Raw genomic sequence first — 14,606 nt, 5'->3', positions numbered from 1 at the left:
CCTGAAGGGGTAGGTAGAGTGGGTGGGACAGCAGTTGAGGGTGGGTCTATGGGTGGAAACTCCCCTGACACCACCCCTACTGCTGACTAGACTGATGAGAATGATCAGGATCTGATGAACCCAGCTCCCCTGGATGAGGATGAGGAGGATAACAACAATGGTCCCCTCTTTGTCCCTCCAGGAAGAGTTGAAAACAGGGTTAGAAGGGATAGATCTCTCCCAAGGGAGTCTGTCCAGTCTACCTCAGCTGTAGGGACCTCTGTTTCTTCTCACAGAGGGAGGGAAACCTCCCAGGAGAGGAGAGAGAGACTGCTAAAGTATGAGCAAGATAAGTTCAACCTCAGAAAGCAGCAGATGGCCCTAGATAGGGAAGCCCTAGAACTCTACAGAGCTAGTAAAAAGGAGGGACTGTAGTCCCTTGGTGGCAGCAATTTCCCTAGAGATAGGGAGAGGTCTAATGACCATAGAAACCTACGTAAGATTGTCCCTCCCTACCAGAGTGGTGATGACATCCACAAATGGATAACTGCCTTGGAAAGGGTATGTAAAGTACAGAAGGTCCCCCAAGGGCAGTGGGCAGCAAGCTTATGGCTCTCCTTTGCAGACAAAGGTAGAGACAAGCTCTTCACTCTAAGAGAAGAGGATGCTGATGATTACCAGGTCTTGAAAAGTGCACTGATAGATGGGTTTGGCCTAACCACTGAACAATACAGGTTAAAGTTCAGGGATACCCAAAAGGCACAAAATCAAGACTGGGTGGACTTTGTTGACTGTGCTGCTAAGGCTCTGAAAGGCTGGTTATTGGGCAGTAAAGTGTGTGACTTCATAGGATTGTACAATCTGATAATGAGGGAGCAGATTCTTAAAATCAGCTGTTGCACCAGTTCCTAGTAGACTCGGATCTGACCTCTCCCCATGAATTGGGAAAGAAGGCAGACAAATGAGGCAGAAGGTACAGAACCAAGGTCGTGACCCAAAGAAGCAAGATTCTAAGATCTCTGACAAGGGTGGGGACAAGGGTAACGACCAGAAGTCTTCTCAAGGGCCCCAAAAATCTTCTTCAGGTGGGGATTCACAGGCTAAATAAGGGAAAGGCCAAAAGAAACCATGGTGCAAAGTCTGTAAACAAAAGACACACTGGACCAGTGATTGCACCAAGTCCAAAGAGAATACTCCAGCTCCCACCAATGCCCCTAAGGCACCTGCTCCCCCAGTGCAGTTACAATTGGTGGTGGGAATACACAGCCAAAGGGTTTAGTAGGGTTGACCCTGGGTACAGAGTTGGGCTCTGGCCTAGTCAGAGAAACCACTCAGGCTGTTCTTATCTGTGATGGGGGCATGGATATGACTCCCTCTGTGAGTCCCAGTAACTTGGGCAAGAACAGGCAACAGCCTTTAATAAATGGAGTACAGGCTTTGGCATTCAGGGACACAGGAGCAAGTGTCACTATGGTGACAAAAGATCTTGTGGAACCTGGGCAGATTATACTTGGTGAAATGTACCAAGTGACCAATGCTAGCAATGTCAGAACAGACCATTGTCTGGCAGTTGTTAACTTCTCCTGGGGAGGGGTAACTGGCCTTAAGAAGGTTGTGGTGAGTGCAGACCTACCAGTCGAATGCTTGCTTGGCAATGATCTAGAGACTTCAGCTTGGGCAGAAGTAGAGCTCAGGACTCATGCAGAAATGCTGGGCATCCTTGCAGATGTGTTTGCTGTGACCAGGTCACAGGCCAACATGTCTGAAACTGAACAGGCCTTGCTTGGATTCTGGAAGAATGAACCAAGTGCCATCCAAGAGGAGGAGCAGAAGGCTTAAGGCAGAGCCTTCCCCCCGACACAGAAGGAGGATCAGTCTCTTGAGGGAGATGATCACAGTCCTGAAGTAGGAACTGTCCTAGAGGAGCTTGAGCCTGATCAGGTTGAGTTCTTGAGGACAGGGGGACCTTCCAGGGCAGATCTGAGCCAGGAGCAGCTGAGCTGCCCCTCTCTTGAACCCCTCAGACAGCAAGCTGCTGCTGAGGCTGCTGGGAGTGCTAGTGGTACCCACAAGGTGTATTGGGATGATGGACTCCTGTACTCAGAGTGTAGAGACCCCAAGCCTGGTGCCACCAGGAGGTTGGTTATACCTCTCAAGTTCAGGGGCTTCCTATTGACCCTAGCCCATAATATCCCTTTAGCAGGTCACCTGGGCCAGAACAAGACTGGGGACAGACTGGTCTCTCACTTTCACTGGCCCCACATGTCTGAAGACACCAAGGAGTTTTGTCGCTCCTGTGTAACCTGCCAAGCCAGTGGCAAAGCAGGTGGCACTACAAATGCCCCCCTGATACCACTACCTGTGGTGGGGGTGCCCTTTGAAAGGGTAGGGTTTGACATTGTTGGTCCCATGGATCCCCAAACAGCATCTGGACACAGGTTTATCCTGGTGGTAGTGGATCATGCCACCAGGTACCCAGAAGCTATACCCCTTAGGACCACTACAACACCTGTGGTGGCAAGAGCCCTGTTGGGAGTTTTCTCAAGAGTGGGTTTTCCTAAGGAGGTGGCATCAGACAGAGGTACCAATGTCATGTCTGGATACTTAAGGGCAATGTGGAAGGAGTGTGGAGTGACTTACAAATTCACCACACCCTATCACCCACAATGCAATGGTTTAGATAAAAGGTTCAACAGAACCTTAAAGCGCATGATTAAAGGATGCCCAGCGAAGCTTAGGCGAAGATGGGACATTCTCTTGCCCTGCCTTTTGTTTGCATACAGGGTGGTGTCACAAAAGAGGGTTGGCTACAGCCCCTTTGAACTTTTATTTGGTCAGGGGTCTATTGTGTTTGGTGAAGGAAGGATGGGAGTTACCTCTCAAGCCCCCAAAGCAAGACATAGTGGACTATGTACTTGGTCTCCGCTCCAGGATGGCTGAGTACATGAAAAAGGCAACTAAAAACCTTGAGGCTAGCCAGGAACTGCAAATAGCCTGGCATGACCAAAAGGCTGTACTGACTGTTTACCAGCCAGGACAGAAAGTGTGGGTGTTGGAGCCTGTGGCCCCAGCAGCTCTCCAAGACAAATGGAGTGAACCCCACACTATTGTTGAACAGAAGGGAGAGGTTACCTACTTAGTAGACCTAGGAACTCCCAGGAGTCCCCACAGGGTTCTCCATGTCAACAGGCTAAAGCCATATGTAGACAGGGCTGACATGGGCTTGCTCATGGCTACTGATGAGGGACAGGAGGAAGAGAGTGACCCACTCCCTGAGCTCCTCTCACAGAACCCTGATGATGGGTCAGTTGATGGAATGGCCTTGGCAGGCAGCCTCACTGCCCAGCAGCAAACTGATTGCAGACAGGTGCTCAATCAGTTCAGAAACATGTTTTCTCTGACTCCAAGTCAGACTACCTGGTGCACTCATGAAGTGGACACTGGGGACAGTCTGCCTAATAAAAATAAGATTTATATGCAACCTGACCATGTCAGGGACTGTATCAGGTCAGAAGTCCAGAAAATGTTGGATTTGGGAGTTACTGAACCATCAGAGAGTCCTTGGGCTAGTTCAGTGGTCATTGTGCCAAAACCTCACACCAGTGGTGGTAAAAGAGAGATGAGGTTTTGTGTGGACTACGGGGGTCTCAATGCAGTCACTAGGACTGATCCCCATCCAATTCCAAGGTCAGATGAGCTTATAGATACTTTGGCCTCAGCCAAGTACCTAAGCACATTTGACTTGACTGCTGGCTACTGGCAGATCAGACTAGCTGATGATGCAAAGCCAAAAACTGCATTTTAGACCCCAAGTGGGCACTAACAATTTGTGGTGATACCCTTTGGTTTGAAGAATGCACCTGCCACTTTCCAAAGGTTGGTGAATATAGTTCTCACAGGTCTTGAAGCCTACAGTGCAGCTTATCTAGATGATATTGCTGTCTTTAGCTCCACCTGGGAGGATCACCTGGTCCACCTAAGGAATGTTTTGGAGGCCCTGTAAAAGGCAGGCCTCACTATCAAGGCCACCAAGTGCCAGATAGGGCAGAGTCAGGTTATGTACCTGGGCCACCTTGTAGGTGGAGGCCAGGTTCAACCACTACAGAGCAAAATCCAGACCATCATGGACTGGGTTGCTCCAACTACCCAGACTCAGGTGAGAGCCTTCTTAGGCCTGACTGGGTACTATAGGAGATTTGTCAAGGGATACGGATCAATAGTGACACCCCTGAATGACTTAACTTCTAAGAAAATACCCAAAAAGGTTCAGTGAACTGCTAGCTGTCAAAAGGCATTTGATGACCTGAAGCAGGCCATGTGCACTGCTCCCATTCTACAGAGTCCTGATTACTCCAAGAAGTTCATTGTCCAAACAGATGCATCTGAATAGGGGGTTGGGGTTGTACTGTCACAATTTAATGATGAAGGTCAGGATCAGCCAGTAGCTTTCATAAGCAGAAGGCTGACCCCTAGAGAGAAAAGTTGGTCAGCCATTGAGAGGGAGTCCTTTGCTGTGGTTTGGGTTTTGAAGAAGTTGAGGCCATACTTGTTTGGTACTCACTTCCTTGTTCAGACAAACCATAAGCCCCTATTATGGCTAAAACAAATGAAGGGTGAAAACCCCAAACTGCTTAGTGGTCCATTTCCCTACAGGGGATGGACTTTACAGTGGAACATAGACCTGGGAGTAACCATGACAATGCAGATGGACTCTCTAGGTATTTCCACCTAGAACATGAAGACTCAACTAGTCAAGGTTAGTTTAATGTCCCAGCGTTGGGGGGTTGTGTAGGAGAGTAGGATCTGCTTCACATGGGTACCCCCACTTTTTGCTGGTGTTTCACTGATTTTCGACCTTAATCTAGCTGTGGCCCTGCTAATCAGGACCCCAGCCTAGCTGCTTCCTCTCTAAAATGGTTTCCATGTACATTAGGTACATTTCTAATTGGATTCTGGAGTGCCTTATAAGCCCCTAGTATATGGTATACTATGTACCTAGGGCATAGGTACCTCAGAGGCCTACCAGGGGCTGAAGCATGCATTATGACACACCTGGGAAGCACTCCAAAATGACACCACAGGTCTGCTACTGCAGCCTGGTTAAGGTGGTGCTTGCACCCCTTACTGTGGTATAGGCTACCTATATCACTACCATTGCCCACACATATAAAACCTATAAGTCACTCCTATGGCAGGATTTAACAATTCTGAAGGCAGAGTGCTTGGTTTTTATGTGAGAGGTTGCCCCTGCATGAACAGAGCCCCTCTGCAGCATTCGGAGTACCTCCTCGGATGCAGTTAGTGGTGCAGCCTGACCACATGCTCTTAAGTGCATTATAACCTTGCTGTAAATGCTAACTTTGGACTGGCTGCTAGGAAACATGTTGTGTTTGGTGTCAAATGCTTTGGAATACTGCCCCCCCCACCAGTTCTGGCAGCGGGGGTAGCATTCCACCCTTCTAGAGGGAGAGACATGTTCACACTGGTCTAACCCGGTAAAGACTTTCTACAGCCCTGGCATCACACAATGGATGCCACTGCCACAGACACGGGTCTGGCCTCCTGCTGCTGACTGAAACTCCGGCAGGGGAAGCCTGGACAATAGGTTTCCTGTCCCAGGGAGGTGTAACCACCTCCCCAGACAGGCAGATGTGTATTGGGGCTGGGCGGGAGCACTCTCTGGTGCTTTGAAGTCCTGCACTGGGGGCAAACTTGGTGTCCCTGTGCATAGTCCAGTTCAAACCGGTTGCAGGGGCTACCTGCCCCTGCTCTGGCATGAAACCAGACAAAGCAAATGGGTGTAACCACCCCTCTTTCCAAACCCTCCCATAGGTGGGTCCCTAGAGTATGTCCAACCCCCAAACTTTGTATAAGTATGGGAACCCAGTCCTTGCGACTTCAGATTACCCTGGACCTTCAACTTTCTATTTTGACTAGAAGACAGAAGAAATCTCCCTTGGGGTCAAGGAGTGACTCCCCTGCTTGGCAGGCACCAAAGAAGCAACTGTCCGCTCTGCAATTCTGAAGCTCCTGCCGGATGCCGAAGTCTCTGCATCCCCAGAGGTAGTTTTCCAGACTTCCCCGGGGCTACCCTGAGTCCACAGCAAAGCTAAGACCTGTGGCTATCGTGGGTGATGTGGAACCGTGACCCCTGGATACCGTGATCTCTTGCTGATCCATCATCTTCCTGGTCTTCCTCGAAGTTGTGCTTTGGGCTCCGAGTAGCCCCAGCCTTGAGCCCCTCCTGCACCGAAGATTGCTGGCCTCCGCTCCACGAGTGACCCATGAGCCAGTTTCCTGTGCAACTGCTCGAGGCTCCTTTGCGATCGCTAGCCCATTAGCTAGTAGGTCCCCACAAAGAAAACTCCTCTTCTGATTGGGCTTTCCTGGTTTCTCCAGACATGCCCCAACTTACCTTTGCTGGGTGAGTCCCCCGGACCTTGCTGCTCTGCACCGACGTCCTTTCTCTGTTTCTTAGTGACTTGCCATTGCCAAGGCTTGTTGGGTCCAATCTGGTCGCCGACACCGCAGCACTCAACAGACTTTGTGGAGAAGCTTGAATCCAGCTCCTGGTTGTCGTCGACACCTCCTGGACCTTGTGGCTGAAGAGTCAAGACACCCGTCAACTCACCTGAAGCACCCGACATCTGTGGGCATTGGACTATCATGCCCTTGGTCACTGGTAAGTGACCCAGACTCGGTCCCCTCTGCTTTCAGGTTCCTTCCCTCCTCGATCCGGGTATGGATCGCTTCGGACACTTCTCTGCTTCATGGCAGCAGCACTTCCTGAGCAGCTTCCATTGAAAACAGCAACGCGACCCGACACCATTTGACACCTATGCACCCAGCTTCCCTGGGTGAGGTAACTCGAGTACCCCGGTGCTCCAATGGGGGCCCTAGACACCTCTAAGTCCAAAAGGGTTCGCTCATAGTCATCATCTAAGTGTCCTTAAACTCTCAATTTCCAACCGCGACTTTCCCCATAGAAGTTAACGTCGATTCGCGGCTGTATTCACTACCTTGGGTGGTTCCTTGTGGTCCAAGCACTTCTACAGGCTCTAGGCCTTGTGTCCAGTTCAGTCGTGGTTCTTATACCACTTTATTGGTATATGGTTTGGTACGCACCTAGGGCCCAAACGTGTATTTGTGCTTTTACTGTTGAATACTGACTTGTAACTTAAGTGCTTCGAACTCCAGTCTCATAAAGAGACTAGAGGGGTGTGTTTTATCTTAAATACATATATTTTAAATATATACCTGGTGTGGTTGTCCTTTCATTTGATCATTCAAGAGATTATAGACTGGTAAAACAAGCTGCTTTACATTTCTTCAAGACTTAGCCTGAAGTCTGATCTCCATAGCTACCACTAGGATAGCTTTCAATAAAGGTTGTCTTTAACCTATCACCAAAAGGGGTTGTTTGGACTGATACAAGGTGCCCACTATAACTAGTGGACAGCATATATCAGGCCAACTTCTCACATGCATTATTTACCAGGTACAATAAATAAATAATTGTTCCTGTTTTCCTCTGGAAAATGAGGACATTTATGCAGAAGTTGGTGTTTTCTACAGCGAATTCCATATGTATCAACATTTGCTGCTTTTTGCCCCTTGTACATTTAGGAAGGCTTGAACTGCTTAAATGTATCCCAGACTTATTGCAGGGATGCTGCATTTACAGCAAATCATGGAATCCCAACACCCGCTTAAAAAATGAGTTTTTGTAGGGATCAGAATTAGCCACCCTACCTGTAAGTAGGGCCTATATGTTGACCATATTAAAATATACATGTTTTTAGCATCTCCTAAAGATCAGTGTTGTTCCAGGTTTCGCATCTGGGCAGATAACCTAATTCATTAGTCTTTAACCCTCTTTGTGAAAGCTCAACCTCCAACTATACTCTGCTGAAACTCTATTGTCCAGGTCAGACCTTTCCCACTAGATATCAGTGTTCCCTAGGATCATATGGTTTCAGCCTACCTTTGAAATACATTTGGGCTTGACCAAACCAAGGGCCTGATGTTAAGTAAACATTAAGGAATTGCTATTTGAAAGGGGCGGCATAAGGGAGCTCCTTCCAAATATAGATTTCTTCAGGTATGTATTAATGTTTAGTAAGAAAATTTGGTTTCCAAATATTCATATTTTTCCCAAGGTGAGAATTGATGGTAAACCATTCACAGATGGCGAAGGGTTCCCAGGAGACTGCGTCCCTTTTTAAGAATTGTGACATTTTTCAGGAGTAGGCATAAAAAAGGTTAAACATTGAATTTAGTTTTTTTTAAACATGACCCCTTTTCCTCTTAAGAAAATGGGCTCCATTTGTTGTATGGATTATACTTTTACAGTAAAGACTGCATTTGTTGGACAATATAAACTTCAGAACTGTGCGAGACAGATTCTAAACACACCATCAGGATACGTTAGCCTTCGTTTTGCTACTTCACATTGCACCATCTGTACCCCAAACCTGACAAGGTAAAAAAGGGAATGTGCAACCTTAGAACATGACAACACTGACTCCCCAAGGAAATTGGGATAACAGATCTAGAACCTTTTCATTTAGTTACTCATGCATACCGCAAAAGATACACAAGAAATATACAACACAGCATTCAAATGATTATTGAAGCATTGAGATTCTTGAGTAAAATATGTGTGCTCAATAATCAATAGAAGGATACAGAATAATGTGATCAGCATTACAAGAATGGTGAAGAAGATAAATAATTCAACCTTCAGAGAATATATGCTTGCATACCAATGCTGTTATATTTTTTGCTCCTACAAGCGTTTCCTAACATAGGGCCTCATGTAGGAAGCCAAATACCGGTCGGTAACGGCCGATTTTCGGTAATTATACCGTTACCGACCGGTATTTTGGCCATTGGTATGTAGGGGGACAAACTTTGCTTTCGGAATTTACCGAATCGGTAAAATTACCGATTCGGTAATAATACCGAATCGGTAATGTTACCGAATCGGTAACTTTTCCGAATCGGTAATTTTACCGATTCGGTAAATTCCGAAAGCAAAATCGAGATGTAGGGGGAGTGTGTGTGTGTGTTTAAGAGTCGGTATTTACCACCAACTTATAGTTGGTGGTAAATAATGAATGTATGTGTAAATGCATTTTTACGCGCGTAGCAGTGTGCAATGTGGCATACATACATGCCCTTAGGGCATGTATGTGTGCCACATGTGCACACATGGCCGAATCAGGGGTGCAACAGGGTGTCAATGTGACACCCTGCCACCCTTGTATGTGTTCCCCCCATTACCGAATCGGTATTTACCGATTCGGTAATGAGGCATACCTTCCCATCAATGGGAAGGTATGCCTCATTACCGAATCGGTAAATACCGATTCGGTAATTACCGACTAGTAACGATTCGGTAAAAAATACCGACTCATTACCTACATACCAGTTACCACTTCTAAAATACCGATTCGGTATCGTTCGGTATTTTAGAAGTGGTAACTGGTATGCTACCTACATGAGGCCCATAGTGTGCCTAGGGTGGGAGAATCTGAAAAGTCACTGTAGGGTCCTCTAACTCCCCAGTTACCTGTGGGTAAGTCTTATCAGGGTGCCCGTCTTGGACGAGAGCCGGGCTTTATCCCTCACATGAGGTAAACAGGAATCAGCTGGGCTGGGATTCCGGCATGGAGTGATCTCTCAGTGACAGCAAAATGCTTTGGCTAAACAAGGGAGTGATGTTGTTAATATAATAAACATCTTCCATGCTAAAATGCTGAAGTCCTAGTCAGGCAATTATTGTTGATTCTTTTGTGATAGATCTGTCACCAAGTGGGCAATAACAAACAACAACATTTTGTGCAGTGAATTTAGCCCTTGTACAGAAAGTTTAAGGTAGTGTGGTAATATGCCTGCAAAGTGGAAATGTAAGCAAAGCCATTTCAGAGAATATTATCCTGCACAGCACTCAAGCAAATGTGTCAAATGACATCATGTTTAAGAAAGAAGGGAACTTAAAAACATGAGCATGGAAAATTATGGTGGGCCTAACGTGGCCATATATTGGATTAAAAAATAAAAGATTGCTTTATTTAAAAACAATCACAAACATAGCAGCCTGCTGACCCCAGCAGGCCACCAATACTTTGATTTTAGCCAATTGTAGTGGGTTGAAATTTGGGCCCACCCAGTTCATGCAGATTAATGAGGTAGCTCCAATTTCCACCCTCTAGGATTCAGATTTTTGAGAACCCACCAATTAGAACATGGGTAGGTTTACAAAATTCCTTTTATTTTTTTACAGTCAGTGTGCAATTTGCAAACACTTTTTACAAAATGGAAAATTTGTACATCAGGCCTCCAGTCTTATGAACAATTTTCTGTTTCATATATTTAATTCTGTTGCTCATGGCTAAAAAGTGCACTGTCCTACGTGTAGAAGTACAGTGATCATGATTCGGGGTGTTTTCCACTGCCCGAGATGCAAAGTTTGGTAGAAGATGTAAAGTGCTGATATTCTGTATATGTTTTAAATCTTACCATGATCCTCTAGGTTTCCACATGCACTCACCTATAACCATTAGCCAGTGGAGGTGATAGGCATGATGTACCAAAGATAACTTGCAAATATTTACAACACAACAAACCATCAAGCCCCAGTAAACCCTCCTTCCTCCTCTCTTCCCCCTTTCTGAATCTATAGTGAGATAAAATAATTTGCACCATGAAGCATATTAAGGTGCAATGCAATGTGCAGAAGCCTTTGGTTATTTGACTTTCTTGGGTGTAGAGAGTTAGACAGCAGTGCTGTCAACCTACCATGTAGTGGGGTGTTGTGTGGGATAGACATCCTTGGGTTTATATTCATTATGTTCTCTATGTTCCTGTGCTAAAAAGGAAATACGTGGCCCCATGTTTTCTCACTTTGGGTCTTCCTTCCTTCCAAGTTGGAGTAGGGTTTCTCCATGCCCATGGGTCATCCAATGTCTAATTTGTAGGTATGCGTTATTTGTCAGGGAGACTGTTATTGTACTTCAGCAGTTCCAAAGATTGGAGGGCCTCCGCATTATAACATTCACCAACATTTTGAAGTTTGTGGCCTGCCACTCCATGTAACAAGTGCCATGTTTAGCTGGGGAAAATTCCAGGACATCTTGAAGTAGCCATCCTATCCCATGCCTCTTGTGTGGTTTTAATGACCAGGGATGAGGATTCTCCCATATCCTGTGAATCTAAGCCAACCATGATACCTTCCAGATGTGGATACCTGTGATTTGTTTCTCTGGAGCTGATCAGTACCATGCCTCAATGTATCAGAGTTTAACAGCTATGCAGTAGGGTTTTCAGTGTGGTATTCCGAGATCCATCTCATCCAATGAGAGATTGGCTTGTTTCTTTGAAATTAAGGCTTTCTTACACTCAAAGGGAAGCTCTCGACTAGCTTCTGAAGTTTGTCGATCAATCCAGAGGTTGACTTCAGACGTATTATCTACATTGCATTTTTTGGGCACAAGTGTAATCTTGATCACTGCAAGTCTTTACGGGTAAGGTGGTTATAATTTTGTACTCCCATTTTATAAGTGGTTGGGCTGAATTTGATTTCTATACAGTGTACATGTTGCTGTGTCCAGGTAAATGGAAAATGCATCTGCAAAGCATTTCAGGTGCCTTGCGACAAGTTGAGGGTTGATATCGGAGATTTCTGAGAAGGAATTTTAAACTCATACAGGAGGACAAATGCTTCCAATTCTTGTAAGAGTGCTAGGATGGAACTTAAGGTGTTGGATAACATCACCGGGAAATTGTCTGCATAAAGAGCCAAATTAAGTTCATGGCTACCAACCCTAACCCCTGTAATTAGAGGGTGTGATCTTATTGCTTCTGTCAAAAGAGCAAAGAAGAGAGGAGACAGGGGCACCCTGGCTCGTACCTCTGCCCTCTGTTTATATCAAAGGAGGATGAAAGAAATCTGTTAACCCTACACTTTGCTGTGGGTTGGTAGTAACTGCTTAGTATTCAGTTCTTGAATTTGGGACCCAAGGACTAATTTACTCTGTACACCCTGGAGAAAGGGCTAGTGATCTTAATCAAAAGCCTTCTCTAAGTCAATAGGAAGCAGGTATGATAATGTCTTAGTATGGGCGGCTTTCACATGAATGTGTATTATTTATTTGATATTATCACTATACCTTCTTTATGGGATAAATTGTTGTGTTCCCAGTCCACCAATCCCTAAATGTAGAGCCTGAGTCACTGTGCCAGTATGCCTGTTCAAATTTTCACATCTCTGTTGAGGCTGGATAGGGGCCTATATGTTATGCATTGCACTGGCTCTTGATTCAGTTTGTCGATTGCAGTAGTGACTGCCTCACGCGTAGTGGATGTAAGAAAGCCCAAAGCTGCAAAGAAATAGTTTGGACAAATCAGGAGTGGTGCCAAGAAAGAGTAGAACGTCTTATAGAGCAGTGCAGTGAAACTCATTTGGGTCCGGGTCCTTGCCAATGCATAATTTAGTAGAGATTACCTCCTCTAGTGCAATGTCCTTTTCTAGCATGGTGGCCTGCTGAGACATGAGAGATGGAATCGGCATGGCAGATAAGTAGGATTCTTCATTAGTTGGTGTTACGGATTCCGCATTGTACAAACCCATATAAAATTGACAGAAGGTTCTGGCAATCGCTTCATTCTTTGTAACAGAGAAAACAGACCTGCCTTCCCTTTCTCTCCATGGACGTTTGATGTCAACCTTTTCTGTGCTCGTGCCTATCTATTCTCTATGACTCAGATCACAAGGAAACTGATGGATGAAAAGCAAGAATTTCGAAGAAATTATACATTATACATCCAGAGAGTAGGAAACTATGCCATCAGGACTGCTTGACCTTAGGCTGTGCTTCCACGCCTTTGTTGACTGCTTCCCCTTCTCCAGGCCAACTCACAGGACTAAGCTCCCACGGTGACTCGCTGCCACTCTGCTAATTTCCTGTGGTGGCAGGACAGGCAAGCTCTCCTATATTGTTCATTAGTGCCAAGCTATGTGGTTGCGTATAATGCCGGAGCTTGCACTAAAGCCCTCTATTTGGCGTATATGTATTTAACAGATTCATAAACAAGTTTGGAAAAAGGTGGTAAAATTACTGTTTCTCCTTTTGGGAATTTCCAAACAAACTTTTCAATCTTTTTTCAGCAATGATAATGTTGTGTAACTGATTGCCAAGTTGTCTCAAAAAAGAACATTGATAGTATGTTGTATATCCACCTCCATCTGGAATTGCAATTCATATAATTGACTAGGGACTCTCAGTCTCTGGTACAGTGTTTCCACCAGGACATAATCACTCATTGCTACTGCTGCCAGACAATCGGATTAAAGTGAACTATTGTGACTTTTGGCATGCTGTCCAGCATGGTCAGAGCCCACTACCTGTTCAGGAGCCGATTCCTCAATATCTGTAGCATGCTTGGCTTTAATTCCAGCCACTTTCTTCTTTTTAAATTGAGGCTTAGACTATGGAGGTTTTTCTTCCTTTTTAATGATGTAGTCAGAAGAGCATTGTGAATCCTTCGGTTTCACGTACTCCTCTGTTCTGTGCTTTGTTCTGGTGTACACTGCAGCAGAAACTGTGCCTCATGCAGCACAGTCTTGCACAGTCTTGCACCGGGGGAGCCATGCCCAGTGGCAGGCATAACGTGAGAATTGTATGTTTTTCTCAGGGTCCTTTATGGGGAAACACTGCTTCAAGCTGACTTATGTTTTGTGCAATCCAAAATGGAATTTCATCACGTCTGATGGGAACTTTACTCATTAAAGTATTAATTGTTACTGGCCTAATTTCAGGCTTAGCCAAGTGTCATTCTGCAGCTTGAGCAGTCCTTTGTGGGAAAGACATTATGGTTCATATAATGAATTGTACTAGAGAACTGTAGACTGCAACTAATTCTCTGCATGGCATTCCAAACTCTACATCTATATTGTTTGCTATATCTGGATATGGTGTGTAACCAGTGAAGACTGGCCATGTTGCTGTCTTACTGGGAGGACCTAGTCTAACATTTTCTAATGTATGTGGTAGGGTGCCTAGGAACCAATTAATGTCTTCCTGATAAGTTAGCGGGATTTCTATTTCTCGTATGCTCTGTATTGGTTTGGCACTGCTACTTCAGTGTATGTGTGAACATTCCCCGAATTGGCATTTGCTGCCTGGAATGTTACCCATTAATAAAATACCTCTGTTTTGTATGCTTTATGGGCCTCTGACTCGAAGGTAACATCCCTTCCCATTTGAGGGAGCCCATTTGTAATAACATTTGTGTTAGTGCATGTCTGCAATTAATTGGTAGAAACACTTGTGCTGGATTAGCCATCAACGTATTTGGAATAATTTGAAATCAGAGAGGGTACCTCGGTGGGGTGATACTTTTACTGGTTTAAGCTTGAACAACGTACAGCCAGAAAATAGGGGTTTCCTACGTAGCTGAGGAAGATTTTTCCCTAACACCACAGATGTCTTTGGTTAGTTGGTGAGTAGGGGCTTTGGGCACAAAAAAAGAAAAACCATAGAGGAGACCCATTAAATAAGCACCCAACCTAGAATGTTGGTAGTGCCATGTTGTACAGTCCATACTTTCTTAGTAAAACTGTG

The sequence above is a fragment of the Triturus cristatus genome, chromosome 2_1 (assembly GCF_964204655.1).
Source record: "Triturus cristatus chromosome 2_1, aTriCri1.1, whole genome shotgun sequence".
NCBI classification, from domain to species: domain Eukaryota; kingdom Metazoa; phylum Chordata; class Amphibia; order Caudata; family Salamandridae; genus Triturus; species Triturus cristatus.
Note: the sequence above shows the minus strand (reverse complement) of the source record.